The sequence below is a fragment of the Lonchura striata genome, chromosome 4A (assembly GCF_050655825.1).
Source record: "Lonchura striata isolate lonStrDom1 chromosome 4A, ASM5065582v1, whole genome shotgun sequence".
NCBI classification, from domain to species: Eukaryota; Metazoa; Chordata; class Aves; order Passeriformes; family Estrildidae; genus Lonchura; species Lonchura striata.
In genome coordinates, this window is record NC_140742.1 from 10,984,592 (window position 1) to 10,998,916 (window position 14,325).

The window sequence follows — 14,325 nt, forward strand, 5'->3', positions numbered from 1 at the left end:
ATTTGAAAGATAATTCCATTGGCACGTTTCTTCCCCACCTCTTTGCTGTATGTCTTTCCAAGGGCTGTGCTGACAGCAGTGCCTGCAGAAGCTGCTGAACTTTCCCTGCACAACTCTCTGGCCTTAATTGCAGCCCATAAAGAGTTGGAGCTGCTGCCACCTATGGACAAGGATCAAGCACAAACATGGATTTGCTGCTGGAAAATGGAAGTGTGAGCTGACACAAAGTTGTTAATATTCCCCTGTAAATGTATTGGTCTCCCCACCATTATTAATGCCAAGCTTTGTGCTAATGAGCCACATTAAATGTTTAAGGCACAAGGCAGAATCCACAGAAAACATTCAGAACCTCTTGTCCTCATCCCTCTGTTGTCAGAGCTAATGGAGAATAAACCCCAAATTTCAGTAATATATTGGTTACTATGCTCAGCATGTTTAACTCATAAAGAAAATGAATTGCTGTTTTAGGTCTGTCAAATAACCAAGTATGGATTAACCTTTGATTTAGATTTTAACATGCCTGAATCTTGTTGTCTATGGACTTAGCAGGACAGCACAGCATTTTTTGATTGACTCACAGTAGCTGTGCATAGATTATTTAAAAGTACATTACAATCTCTCAGGAGAAAAAAGAAAGTAACATTGTAAAATAATGCAGCAATCCTGTCCTTTTTCCTTGCATATTATACCTGTGTAATCTAAACAAGTGCAGAATGGAGCCATTTACAAGATGAAATAAACACAATTCTCAATATTATTGCAAGACAGCAGTAGAATAAATTTCACTGTAATTTCCACTGCTGTTGTTTCTGTAATGCAAAAAAGTGATGAATGAGTATCTATTTCATATAAATCATTGTAGGATTATCTGGAATCACTAAACCTAACATTTTTTAGAGGAATTTTTAAAACTTATATTTTTCTTTTCACTACTTGTAAGGGACTTGGAAGGTCAAAATTCTCAATGATTTTTTTTAATCTTGTTTCCTGACAGATGCTGAATATCTAATACTCCTTCCAGTTCTTTGATTTGGGGGCCACTGTAATATCTGTAAAAATAAAACCTGAGATAGCTCAAATAGGGCATCCAAAATGCCAAATTTCACAAACCACAGGCCACGTTTACAAAGAACTCCTCCTCCTTTGCCATGGAACACAGAAGTGGCAGAGAGCGTGACACGTTTGCTGAGACAGGGATATACCTCACACAGCTGAGTTAAGTTTCTCAGATCTGCAGAAAAGAGTGGATCTTAAAAAATAACAATAATAATTGTGAGAGATGAAAAGATACCTTTAAACACGCTGTAGACAAGATTTCTTTGTCACAAATTTAAAAGTTCAGGAAATCACAGCCTCCCAAGCTCTTTGAAGAGCACTGAAAAGGAAAGGAAACCAGGAATTGTTTCATCTTCCAGTCCTTCTGAAATGGAGATGTGCTCAGCTAGGAATAGCTCCACTTTCCCTCTATTGCTGGAAACATTCCCAGCCTGTGACTTATTCTGGAAGAGCAAGGCAGGACCATCCTGACAACGTCCTGAAGAGCTCATTTTGTCTGTTCTTGAAACAACAAGAACACGGGTGGTCAGTCTGTGTGAAGAAACTAAAGGAGCTGGAAAAGAGGGGGAAATGTTCCTCAGAGAGTGCAGGCAAGGAGTAAAATGCTTACAAACCAAAGGGCAAAAAGGTGAAAGGAGTCCCCCACTCTCAGAAGTGCTGGACGTCCTCTATTCCCTCTCCAGACAAAATCTATTTTCCCTATAGAAAATAGATTTTTTTTTTTCTGCCTCCCCTCCTCTGCCCCCATGAGGGTCTGCTCCTGCCTGGGGCCCCTCTGCCCCACTAAACCCTGGCAGCCAGGGACTGGGACAGCTGGCCACACCTGGCTGGCCCAAAGCCACCTCCCAGCCTGTGGCCATGCTCATCCACACCCATGACTTTGCAGTGCATTTTCATTTATTTCAGGAAGTTCCAGAAGTATATTAAAAATTAAACTAAGCTTCAGTAAATGCATAAAATTCTTCATCAGAGAACCCCAAATTCTTTCAGTAGCTAGAACTTTTTAATAAAAGTGCATCTAGTTTCTTTTGGGTTAAATCATGTCTTTTCCTAAGTTATGACAGAGATAATTGTATTGTTTATCAATACACTGAGTTTGAGCCATTAAGAGAACCCCATGTTCAGTTTGTACAAACTCAATTTGTGTTCAAAGCTATATTCAGATATTTCCCAGCACCTTCACTTTAATGCAACACCAGGACATCATCTTCAGATTTTTTTTTTTTATTTTATTTTAGGGATGTAATTACTCATCTCATCATCTGAGTATTTTAAGTGTCATTCATGTTCTCAAGTTCCTGCTTACTTCAGTTGACAACAGTTGAAATCCATTTTTTTGGGACTCCACAATATTAATAAGTTACAACATATTTGTTACCACAACACACCTGGCATCTTCTAGCATATTTCTAAGAGTCTTCTTGCTGAAAGCTAATAAAAACTATATTGAAAAATCTCTTTAATGCCTGTTACTTTGTGTGCAGGTTTTCTGCTCTAACACAGCTAGCAAGTTTGGGTAGGCTTTGAACAGCTGAAGTTTTGAACATCCATCAGCTCAAAAATGTTGATCTGTTTGATACAATCATTGATGTTCTCACCATGGGAACCAAAAGAAAAATATGTAGCTGAACTTCCTATTTATGAAGGCAGGAGAGCAGAGAATTTTCCATATGTGGGGTTCAATTCTTCCTTCAGTCTAGCCTCCTTGTTGATTTAAAAATAGCTTCAGTTCTTTTGAAAGTAGAAAATGAGGTTCTAATTGTGGAATATAGTATTTAACTGCAAAGCCACTAGCACTGGACAAACACAGTTAAATCTAGAAAATAATTAAATGAACAAGTTTTCTTCTTTGAAAACAATTAAAGTTTTTTCTTTTACAGAAAAAAAATTAATACTATTATTTCATAATAATAGATAACTACTGATAACAGTGGGATTATGAGCAGTTTGTTTGATATGTTTGATCATGTGCAGAATTGTAGATACAAGCAGCAAGTGGTTTTAACATGGTATGTTGGCTAGAATTAATTAGAATGAATTTTCTATTCCAGGGAATGGTACCTTGCCTGCTCCAGGCCTATTGTCTGGAAACAGAAACAACCCCACCAACAAAATCAGTTCTTGCCCAGGAGAAAAGAGGTATGTCCCTAGGGAGAAAATGGAGAGAGCAACATATTGATGGAACTCCCTCCTAAAGTGGTAGTGAAGCACAGAGAGAAGCAAAGATCATGACAGAGAACAGATAACAAAGAGGGAATAATTTCCTGAGGATAAGAGACCTGTTTAGATGAGACAAAGTCAACGAACAATATTTGCAGCTAGAAAGCCTATCAGCTTGAAAAGAAAAAACCCACAACTGAAGGCTTACTTATACATAGAATTCTCAAATAAAGTAGTTGCAGTTAAAGTGCATTAAATAAGAATACACAACAAACTCTTCCTCAACTTCTGCTTTTACTGGGACACATGCTGTTTTTAAAAGCATTAAAAATCCCTACATTTCACTGCACTAATGATACCTTTACAGGAAAAGCAGGTACAGTGGGTCCTTCTGTCATAGGGTTAAAGCATATTGGCAAAATGAGAGTGGTTAGGAGAGGTTCAGGTTGATGCACAACAATGTGAATTCCCTTTTATTAATCCCAGAGCTCAGTCCTGGGAGCTGCTGTCACAAAGGGAGAAAAATGCAGTAAGAAAAGTGAATGGGACTAGGGACTTGTAATTACATGCGAAAATAAAACAGGTTCCCCTTGTATGATTTATCAGCACAGCTACTGAGTAGCCATTTCAAACAACTTTAGCACAAACTGCTTAATACTGGATGTTTTTCTAACCTGTCCAGTGGCTGAAAGCAGGTACCTGCAGGGGAATCCCAGGGCTCAGCACAGGAAAGAACATAATGCACTTCTGTGCCTTGGGATTGCATAAAACTGTGGAAAATGCAGTTCCTCTAGCCTTGGGAATGTTACAGCTGTTTAAAAATGTCACCTGATCCCTGCAAACTTGGCTCTGCATGATGTTCCCAACACCATGAGTACAATGTGCTACTTTCTTCTTCATGGGCAAGATGAGATTTGTTCGAATCGTGCCTAAAATCTGACACATAGATAATGCAGAAATCAAACCATGCCTTCTGCAATATCCTTGTACATGAGGGGGGGTTTTGTTGTTTTCTTGGTTGGATTTTTTTTCCCAAATATATTTTCATGTTAATTCATATCAGTGAGGAGCACCTTGAATTAGAGCCTGTGCTCCCAGTTTGGCAAGATAGAGCAAATGTTTCAGTGCCTTAGCCCTTAAATTTTTTCCATTTTCTTAGAGTGTAATTGCATCTAATTGTACATTTTAAGCAAATATACATAATCACATCATTATGACAGGCAATTACCTTATTGTGCTGTATAATTAAGTAAATCACACAAGAAATTGTGCAGAACTTTAATAAAATTTTCCAAAAAGAAGTTAATCTTTCCTGCAACCGACAGGAGAAGCCATTTTCACTTCTAATGATCATAATCAATTTAGCATTTTCTACCCTAATTAGTGGGCACTCTGCAGGCATGTGCGGAACATGCACATTCAAGCAAAGTCCTGGGTGATGAGATTCATGACTTTTCATGTGTGTTTGCTGTGTGGAAAGACAAACATCCTTTTGTAGAATTTAATGATCGGTTGCTACGGAAAATGCAATAGGAGGAGAATTCATGTATATATTAAATGCATTCTGTTGAAAACCTTAAAAATTCACTATAATAGTTAGTTTTATCAGTATGATTCAAAGTACATTATTACCTGTTAATGTTCATAGATGTGTTTCATTACATAGCTTAGGAGCTGTCCTTTGATGGGAGGAGACTTCCCCTTGGCAAGGGAATTTATTTATTACCATAGCTGATTTTTGTTATTGTCAAAGGAAAAGGTTTTGTATTACCTAATTACATATATACATTGTATATACACCCAAGAAGTGGGTTAGGAACTTAATATAGGCAAATAGAAAAACACACAAGTCACTTTAACATCACATAGTCAAGAAACAAGAGCTAAAGAAAAAATAGTGACTGCTGAGCTTTAAAACAGATTCTTGACACACATAACAGGATTTTTCCAAATGTTTTGGTTGCATTTTTCCTCCCTGGAATAAAACACAGTTATGCCCAGTATGCCAGATTAGGGTCTGTCTGTAACACCTTTATGAGAGGTTTACCCACCTCCCTTAGAAATTGCTCAATGCCATCAAGGCACCGTAAAACAGTCCTGGTTTCTAAACAGGGCTTTCTGCACAAATATGGAAAAGATCACGAGTAAAGATCACACAAATACACATTTTAGTCACAACTTACCAGCTCACTCTGTTGATATTGACAGTGATTTTAGGAACAGCTGATTTATATCCAGGAGTTGGGGGCCTTATATTCTATACTCTTATGCTTCCCAAAGGCAACAAAACCCCAAACTACCCAGAAATAAACAGAATCCACATGCTTAGGAACTACTTCCTCCCAAGAGAATGTTTCATTTAGCAAATATTTTGAGAAGTAAGGTCAACATAGATTGAGCATTGAAGAAGTGCTTTAGAAGATGCAGTAAACAAAGGTGAGATACACACAGAACATTTGACAGAGCAAATACGTGACAGAGAACATTTGACAAATATAAAGCACTTTTCAAAGGCATAAAACCAGATTTTGTTTCTTCCTACACTAGAAACCAAACTGCAACTAAAGAATAGCACCAATTAAAAAAATAATTTGGCACTGCATATTTAACTTAAGAGGAAAATGGGTATTTTACACACACACTCTGCAGCTATCTGAACAAAAATTGACACCCTCATTAGAAAGCATGAAATCTAAGTTGTTGGCAAAACTGTCTGAAAGCAGAATGAAGAAAGAAGGAAAAGAATCTGGGGTGACAGTAAGAATGTTACAATCAACCAAAACAGAGGCTGAAACTTGAATTTGCTTTTGCAGTTTCCAGTTATCAAAACTTGACACCTCTGTCACACCAGTATTCCAGGAAGAAAAAAAATTAGCACTTCAAACACCTCCACACACACCATCAAACACAACTTCTATACACAACAACTCCTGTCAAATGTCTTCTTCTTTTCTTCTTAATGGTATTAGCCTAAACTAGATTGTACTTGGAGGAAGAAAACCCAACATGTAGCTTGTCTGAAAAACAGAGATATGGCCATGCATCAATGTGGTGCTATAGAAATAGATCTCCCCATAATTTTCTAACAGACTCAGACCATTTGAAAAATTTCAAATACAGTCACAAAAAGAATTTGGCAAGAACAGTTCATATAATTGTCCCTCTTAGGGAAAAAAAAAAGAGAGACTAGAGGGGGAAAACATACATATTCTGCAGAGACATTGACATTGTATCTGGGCTTCAGGACAGAAACACTCAAAGCTTTCAAAAGACATTTTCTAGACACTGGTCTAACTGGTATTTTGTTTAATAGAAACACTTTCAAAGAGTGGAATTAATCCAGATTTGTTGGTTTAATAAAGAACTGAGTTCAGCTCACTGATTTAATGCACTAGATTTGCTGCTATGTTCTGGCCATGTGAAGAGCTGTAAATTGGATTTAGTGAACATGAGCAAGTCAATAAATGCCAGAAAGCAGACAAGATACCACTAAATCCACACCAAAATCACTGCAAAATATCTTAACCAAAAGGTACTGACCTGATTTCCACTCATGCAATTTTTTTTCAGTATTTATACCTGCCTGATGTAAAGAGCATAAGTCAAGGAGTTCCACTTAAAACCAGATTTCCAGGCAGGTAGGTAGGTCTACACCAGCTGAGAAGTCTGTCCCCACTCATTTCTCTCCTCAGAGGAAAATCACAGATTCAGTCAGGTTGAAAAGACCTCTGAGCCCATCGAGTCCAGCCATTAACCCAGCACTGCCAAATTCAGACTGAGCCCTGTCCCCAGCAGCTGCACCTGCACTTCTGGTGGCAGCCCCACCACTGCCCTGTCTCCTTGCACATTTATTTCACTTCATCCTTGCCAAGGGATGTGTTAATAAATATTCTCTGTGGAAAATGTTGCCTCATCATTTTCTTACCTTCCTCCACAAAGAGCCAGATGCAACTGAGATCTCTCCTGTATCATTAATTTAACAGAAGTGTATTTTCAGCTGCCCATCATATAGGATTTGACAGGGAAGTATAAAATTTGTTGAAATAATACACCAAGTACTGTAAAAATTCACAGCTAAGACTGCATTAAGATATCATGTACACGAGTTTGGAAGCCTTGCAGATACATTTTAAGGCAAACAGCTGAACATGCTCATTGTGTGACACCTGCTTTGTAGCTGCACCTTTCCCAGGAACCCCCAGCTGGTTCCTGCTCCCCAAGCACACAGGTACAAGCCCCACCAGCATTCTCTATCTGCTGAGTCCTTTCCTTTTTGAAAGTGTACAGTTTCACTGCAACAAACCATAAAGTCACTTTTAGTGACAGTCTTATGCTCTTGAAATCCATAAACATCCAAAACAGCTCTGTCAACTTGGTAAAATTCAAAAAACTCTCAATTTCTTCAGTAGTTTTAGGAGATTGTGACTCGCATAAACTGTCATGTCCTCAGTTTTGAGGCAAATTTCAAGCAATCTCACAATTTCTTATAGTGTGAGTTCCTAAATCTACAAGGAGTCTGGCCCTCTCAGCTTTTTCATGCATGTACACAAATTAAATTTACACTTACAAAACTAACCTATCAATTGTGTCCCTCAATTACACATTTCATAAGACAAAAATCTCTTATCAGTGAGAGCAACACAGACATTTTTTTTCTGAAGATTTCTAAACACAATTAATCTGGGTTTAGATAGTTACATAACCCTCTGGATTTAGGCAGTGTGAGCATTACCAGATCCAGAAAAAAATAATCTGCACTTTTTTGCCCCGAGGTCATATAATCCTCCTGAGTGCTCAGGATCCTGCTCTGAACATTCACTTCTCTCTCTTTTTACCTGAGGCCACTTGCTTTAGCCTTGGCCTGTCTCACAGTTAAAAGAACAGTGTAAAGTTAAAAGAACTAGTAAAGAACGTATGTTTAGACTTTTTAATTCTCTCTGATTTTTTGTATACTTCTCTCCAAGTTTTCTTAATCATCAAAACTGTTCCACTACAAGCAGGTGTGACTTAACACCAAGCTTTTATGCTGCCTGTAAAGGACCTTTCCAGTTTCATGGAATAAACATTAATTATTAGCTCCATATAATTAGAATTTCCAAGTCATCCAAAGAAACTCATAAAGAAAAGCACATTTCCTACTGAATAAAACACAAATACATTTTGTAAATCCTAAAAATAGATTCAGAAAGGGTTACGTATTGGTTCTTCTGCTTCACTCACACATAAAATTACAGGTATTTACTAGCAATGGTAAATTTTTCCCTTAAGTCTCACATGAAAAAGAAGATGAAAGCCATAGGCCCAAACTCTGATGCTAAAGCAGATCTCCAAAACCTCCCCTATTTTCCATTAAAAATGCCACAGCTCTCTCAGTCAGAAGAACACGCCTCTGATAACTGTGCTAAAAACAGTAGATCACAGTGAAAATTAGGGATTGGGTTGAGACAAAATATAAGAAGTCTTTAAATGCAGCTCATACTTGGAAAAAAAAATCATGTTTTCTCCCACTGTGTGTGAGGTGTGCCCAGTGCAGTGGAAGGTGGAAGCTGCAAGAGGGACCAATGCAGCAAGGATGGGGCATTAGAACACCCATCACTCACATCCTACATCATCACAGTTAAGTGAAAATGTCAGAATATCTGTATTTTTATAAAAACTTACTAAACATTCAGGACATAGTAGAAAATTATACCATGCACTTACTAACAAATAGTTTACAAATCCCAAACTCCTGTTCTCTCCAGTGACCATCTTGGCAAATACAGATACCAGCACAGAGTTCATTTTCTATGTTTCTATCCATTATCTAACTTTGCCTTTCATGGATTCATTAAAACAGTGGTTTGTAATAGCATCAAATTAGTAGAAAATCTGATATGGTGCAGTTTGACAATGATATAGCTGTCATGATAGTTCTACTTTTTGCTTGTACCTACTCAGGCATCATTAGAATCAAATATCTACCTCTCAGCGTTTCTCCTGGGTTCATCCAACTCTGAAAGCTCTCAGGCCATTAAAGTATATCAATTAGTAATGATTTTCTTCCAGCCCCAGCAGCCACTGAAGCATACATTAAAGGTGATACCTGCAATCCAAAATTTAATGTGGGCATTTGAGAATATCTACTTTGATGAAGAGATTATCAAAAAAACTCATTTGCTTAAAGTTTTAGATCACAGTTATTGAAAATATTTTATTTGCTGAGCAAATGCCTGATGAACATTCCTGTATCCGTTAAATAATATTAATTGCACACAGGTTGGGGAAACACAAGAATCATTAAAGGATAAATGAGGTTGTGCAATGGCCCAGAAGAGCTAATGTTATCACTTTCCAGGCTGCTTTTACAACCTTCTGAGTAGGACAATTTTTAACTGAGTCATCGTGGCCGAAGGAAAGTTACTTTCACTGTTTGAGTGTATCTATCCAATTGAGTAGATGTCTCAGAGGCAGCTCATTACAAGCCCTGGAATTAGAGGCTGTCACATTCCTCGTAGCTAGGTTAGGTCCCTTCAGCCAGGATTGTTTGGGAAAGCAATCCTTTACATGCTCACAGGCATTTCCAAGCCTGAGAGGCCACTTACCTCTGGTCCAATGCAACTCAATATAGTTACCCAAAGATCAGACTGCAAAGCAAATGTAATTAGTGAATGCAAAACTTCTGCACAATACATTTTGACCATTCCACCTACATATTTACTTATTTTTAAACAGAGAAATATACTGCTCCTCACGGAAAATATCACAAACTAGTGAAACATCAGGAGCACATCAGAATCACATTTAATCCTCAGAGCCAGCACCATGAGACTTACTATGGAGATAGAGATGCAATTGAATTTGTCACTCCTTTGAGTGGCAGAGGCTCTCACTCCTTAAATGATGTGACCTGGAATGATTTTTTGAATACAAGCATAAGATTAATTTCCAAGTTTTTATCCCACTGTTATGCCTGTAAAATTGTTTCCACTTGAATATACTTGACATTAGTCATAAATCTCTGGTCAAACAAAGGTGAAAAAGGATGAAAATGCCATATACAACATTTATTCTTACCTTCAGCTGCCAAGAATCTTCTTTTGGTATAGTTGACCTGATCATCACTTGAAACATTCATGTATTGGTTTCATTATCTGTATAATCACCCAACAAATTTGACACTACGTTTCTCAGCAGGAGTTTGCAGATTCCTTCTCAGCTAGTTAATGAGTCTTCAAGTTTGATCTGGACACAGAACACATACCTGGTATGACTCTTTCAAATTAGATCCAATTTCTTTTTCATGTTCTTTTTCCTTTGAATCTAAATAATAGCTCTGCTGTGACCACACATTCTTTTATACCTCTACACAAGTCTCTATATTAATGGAGCTAATTTTAATTTCCATGTGGAAATCCTCCCAAACAGACAAGATCAGCATGAAAGAAGTATTTCAGTAGGTGGCAAATGCTCACTTCTCACCACCTCTTTCCTACTGTTCAGCCACCATGGCCACTCCTTCACCTGGGCACATCTGGCCAGCAGTGCCTGGCACACCCCATTTGCATCTCCTCTCCTGCCTATTTAAAGTCAGTGAGTATGTGCATATTGGGCACTACTTCCATAAGATGTTAAATGAAAGCATAAGTGGAAAACAGATTTACAGGCTGAATTTTACAACAAAGATTTTTGAAATTGTAACAAATCAATCATATAAAACTTGAACAAACACTTTTATATTTCACTGGATTACTTACACTTTGATATTAAATCCTCCTTCCATAATATTTCCAAAAGGGAAAAAATATTTCCAAAAGAGAAAAAGAAATATACTTCAGTCAGAGTGCCAAATAATCTATCTAGTCTTATCTGCACACATATGCATGCAAGAAATATCTACCACCCAGGCAACAGTCTGCACATCCCCATTCCTTTCACAGCTATCAGACAAGTTTGACCTTTGGTTCAGACCTAAAATCTCCCAACCCATTCGTTCTATCTTAAGAGCAGTTCCTTCAGGGAAGGAGATGATAATGTATCTGCAAAGGCTGACTCTTTGTGCAGTTGGAGGGGGGAAGTGCCAGCATAACAAATTGCTCCTGTTCAAACCCATCAATTCAAAACAAGCATCTGGAAAACTTGACAAGAATACTCAAATGACCCTTGTGTTCTGACAGCTGGAAAAGAGAAAGCACTCTCCACAACGGGAAGATGTGTGCTCAAACTTTTTGCCTGGATAGAGAAACACATAAAACTGTTTGAAATATTTTTCCTCAAAGCTCATTAAATAAAACTTTCAGTGCAAAGTATGACTCATGTAGGCAACTATGTCAGCACTCACAAATCTGTGTTCAAGAGCACCAGAAGCTGGTCATGGCGATGGGCATGTTACAAATTCCCTTCTCTCGTGAGCCCCCACTGCTGCAACAGATCATTTCCTCCTGTGACAGGGACCTCCATCTCCCTCCAGCCCTGGCACATCAGGGCTGCCACCTCGGTGGGGAGAGCTTCTGCCTGCTCCGCCTGGAGAGGCCACTGAGGATGTTCGTGAGGAACAGACTGCAATTCTGCTCTCTCCAGTCCTGCCAAGAGAAACACCAAGATTAGGGTGTGCCATTGCTGACATAAATTCAATTTGATTGTATCTCAGGATTTCTGATTTGGTCAAGATCTGCACTGAGGGGGAAAAAACCCAAAAAATCTACCTTGCATCATCAATTAATTATCTTCATTCTGAGTTTCTTCACTTTGGCCTCTGCAGATGAAGCATCTACCTGTGCATCAAAATACCTTAAAACTTTTCAAAATGCAACAAACTACTTCTGGAACTTTAAAGTCCCAAATATCAATAACAATACTTAAATAATACTCTGGTCTAAATTTATTCTTTTAAATTTAATATAATAATTGCCCCAACTTTCCTGATTGAAACAGAAAATGACAAAAAGAAAGGCTGACCCTTCAGAAGTCACAGGTCTATTTGGACATTTAAGCTCTCCAACAGATGGTAGCCCAAATTATGCCCAAAATGGATGTAGATAAAAATTCTGTATTTACCTAAAAATGTCTTGAGAAATGTTTACTAATGTTTACTAATGTCTTGTATGCTGGAAAAACAAAGTCATATGCCTCAGTACTTTGTAATTGCTTTTACAGGAGAAACGGCAGAAATTCTTTAAATTACTTAGGTTTTATTAAGGAAAAAAGACCTCGTCAAGGATTTAAGTTGGTTTTGATTAAAAGTGACTCTGTTTGGAGGAACTCAGTAACATACTCAGTATTCAAACAATAAAGAATTGACACTTTATACATAGCAGCAAACTCTGGACCTTATTTTTTTTTGTCACAAGAAAAATTAAACAAGTTACATTAGAAAATGGGTCACAACAGGATTTGCAGTAAACACTATACACAATATCAGCCATTTGTGCAGAACACAGCTGACGCACACACAGAGTTTTCTGGTTTATGCCTTACTTCTACGATTCTAAATTGATTTACAGCCCCATGTGAGACTCATAAAAGAGCCCTAGGCAGCTCTATCCTGCTCACATACTATTTGCAACACTGTGAATTTCTCAATTTGCCCATTTAAAAACATTTTCCCTTTTCCTTCCTTTCAATAACAGATTTCTGGAGGGAGTAGGGTGAGAGAGATGAGAACAGAGATAGTTAATGGTTAGATACACAAATGAGACACAAATCAGTACATCACCTTCTGCTCCAGATCCTAGAGAAGCTCTGGTTTTTGGCTGGGGGAGTCACTGCTTCCCACTCACCTGACCTGGAAAATACAATGAGAGATCTAAAACCTGACCACATATGACGATGCAAACGTTGCTGGGAAATGAATCACTGCATCTAACATGACTTCAATTAGAAGAAAGACCTACTTTTATTAAGGCAAAAGATTTATAAAAACAGGGATTTTTTTAAAAAATATATACACACAGGAAAGGCCTTCAAAATTAGGTATAGTTGGTCCATAAAGGAGTTTGCTTATTAATTTCCCTCCCCAGCATAACACCGTGACATTGCTGGATCACTATCCATCTTCCAGTTCAGAAATTAGGTATGGAGAAATAGAACAGGGGCTCCCAAGGTGGTCCAGGAAAATGAAGACAGAACAAGAACCAGAATTTGCTATTCTGATAGTTACTGCAATTGTCTTTCTAATAAGCCAGATTGCTCCTCTTCATTACTGTTTTTATTTTACTTCTCTAATGTGAAAATAGCTACAGAGAAGATTTTCTGCCAGGCAACAGACATCTAGCGAGCAGATACCAAAGTTAACAATCATTTGTTCTGTTTGAGTGCAGAGCATTTTACTGGGGTCAGAAAGCAAAAGCTCAGAGCTGACTTAGGCCCTGTATGGACCTGCTTTTTCTGCTGCCATTCACTAACTGAAGACTTCATGAAGAAATGGATGTGACTCTGCTCCTCCGGTGGCTGAGGTGATCAGTCCAGCTAAGGTGCACTAGGCCAAGCTTTCTTATCAAGTCCAAGAGCTGCATATCCACACTAATGTTCAAAGAATCACAGAATATAAATTCTATAGCAAATACAAGACCTTTTCACAAACATTAGTATTTAAAATGACCTACTGTTTCCAGCAGTAATTACATCAGGCCCCTCGAGTTACCCTGGGAGAGATGAGAGATGCCACACTGGTCTAGTGACAAAAAGGCTTTGTATTCCATGGACTAGCACACCCCAGAGAATCATCTCCTGGCATATGCCTGCCCATATGCACAACACACCCACTGTGCTAGCAAATATAGCAAAAACAGATCCACCAGGAAGAGTGCACGGGTGACACCTGCCCTGGACACGCTGGATCTCAGCAGCTGAGAGTGGCCAGCAGAACCAGCTGCTGAGAAAAGCATCATTTAGGGTTTGGGGCTTGCAGCACCCTGCCTGGGGCTCGCCCCTTCTCTACCACCCCCTGCAACCCCTGATACCCCAGCAACAGCTGGTACCCTTCTCCCCCCATGTGGCCACTCGAATTCTCCCTTAGATTATATTCTCTCTTAGATTATATTCATATTGCTGTTCTTTCATTAAAACCTCACTGGTTTGCTACAAAACAACCCTTCAGTAGGGTATGAAGAAGTAACAAATCACATGCAA

General features: G+C 38.4%; 1 long non-coding RNA gene across 1 annotated transcript; it reads right to left on the reverse strand.

Moving 5' to 3' along the window:
* Positions 1-1,754: 1,754 nt before the first annotated feature.
* Positions 1,755-14,057, reverse strand: LOC110481839 (uncharacterized). Its single transcript, XR_002467323.2, has 3 exons — positions 12,911-14,057; positions 11,537-11,777; positions 1,755-10,440 (listed from the first exon to the last, which is right to left on the reverse strand). It is a non-coding gene; the product is annotated as an uncharacterized LOC110481839 (long non-coding RNA).
* Between the last annotated feature and the right edge of the window lie 268 nt (positions 14,058-14,325).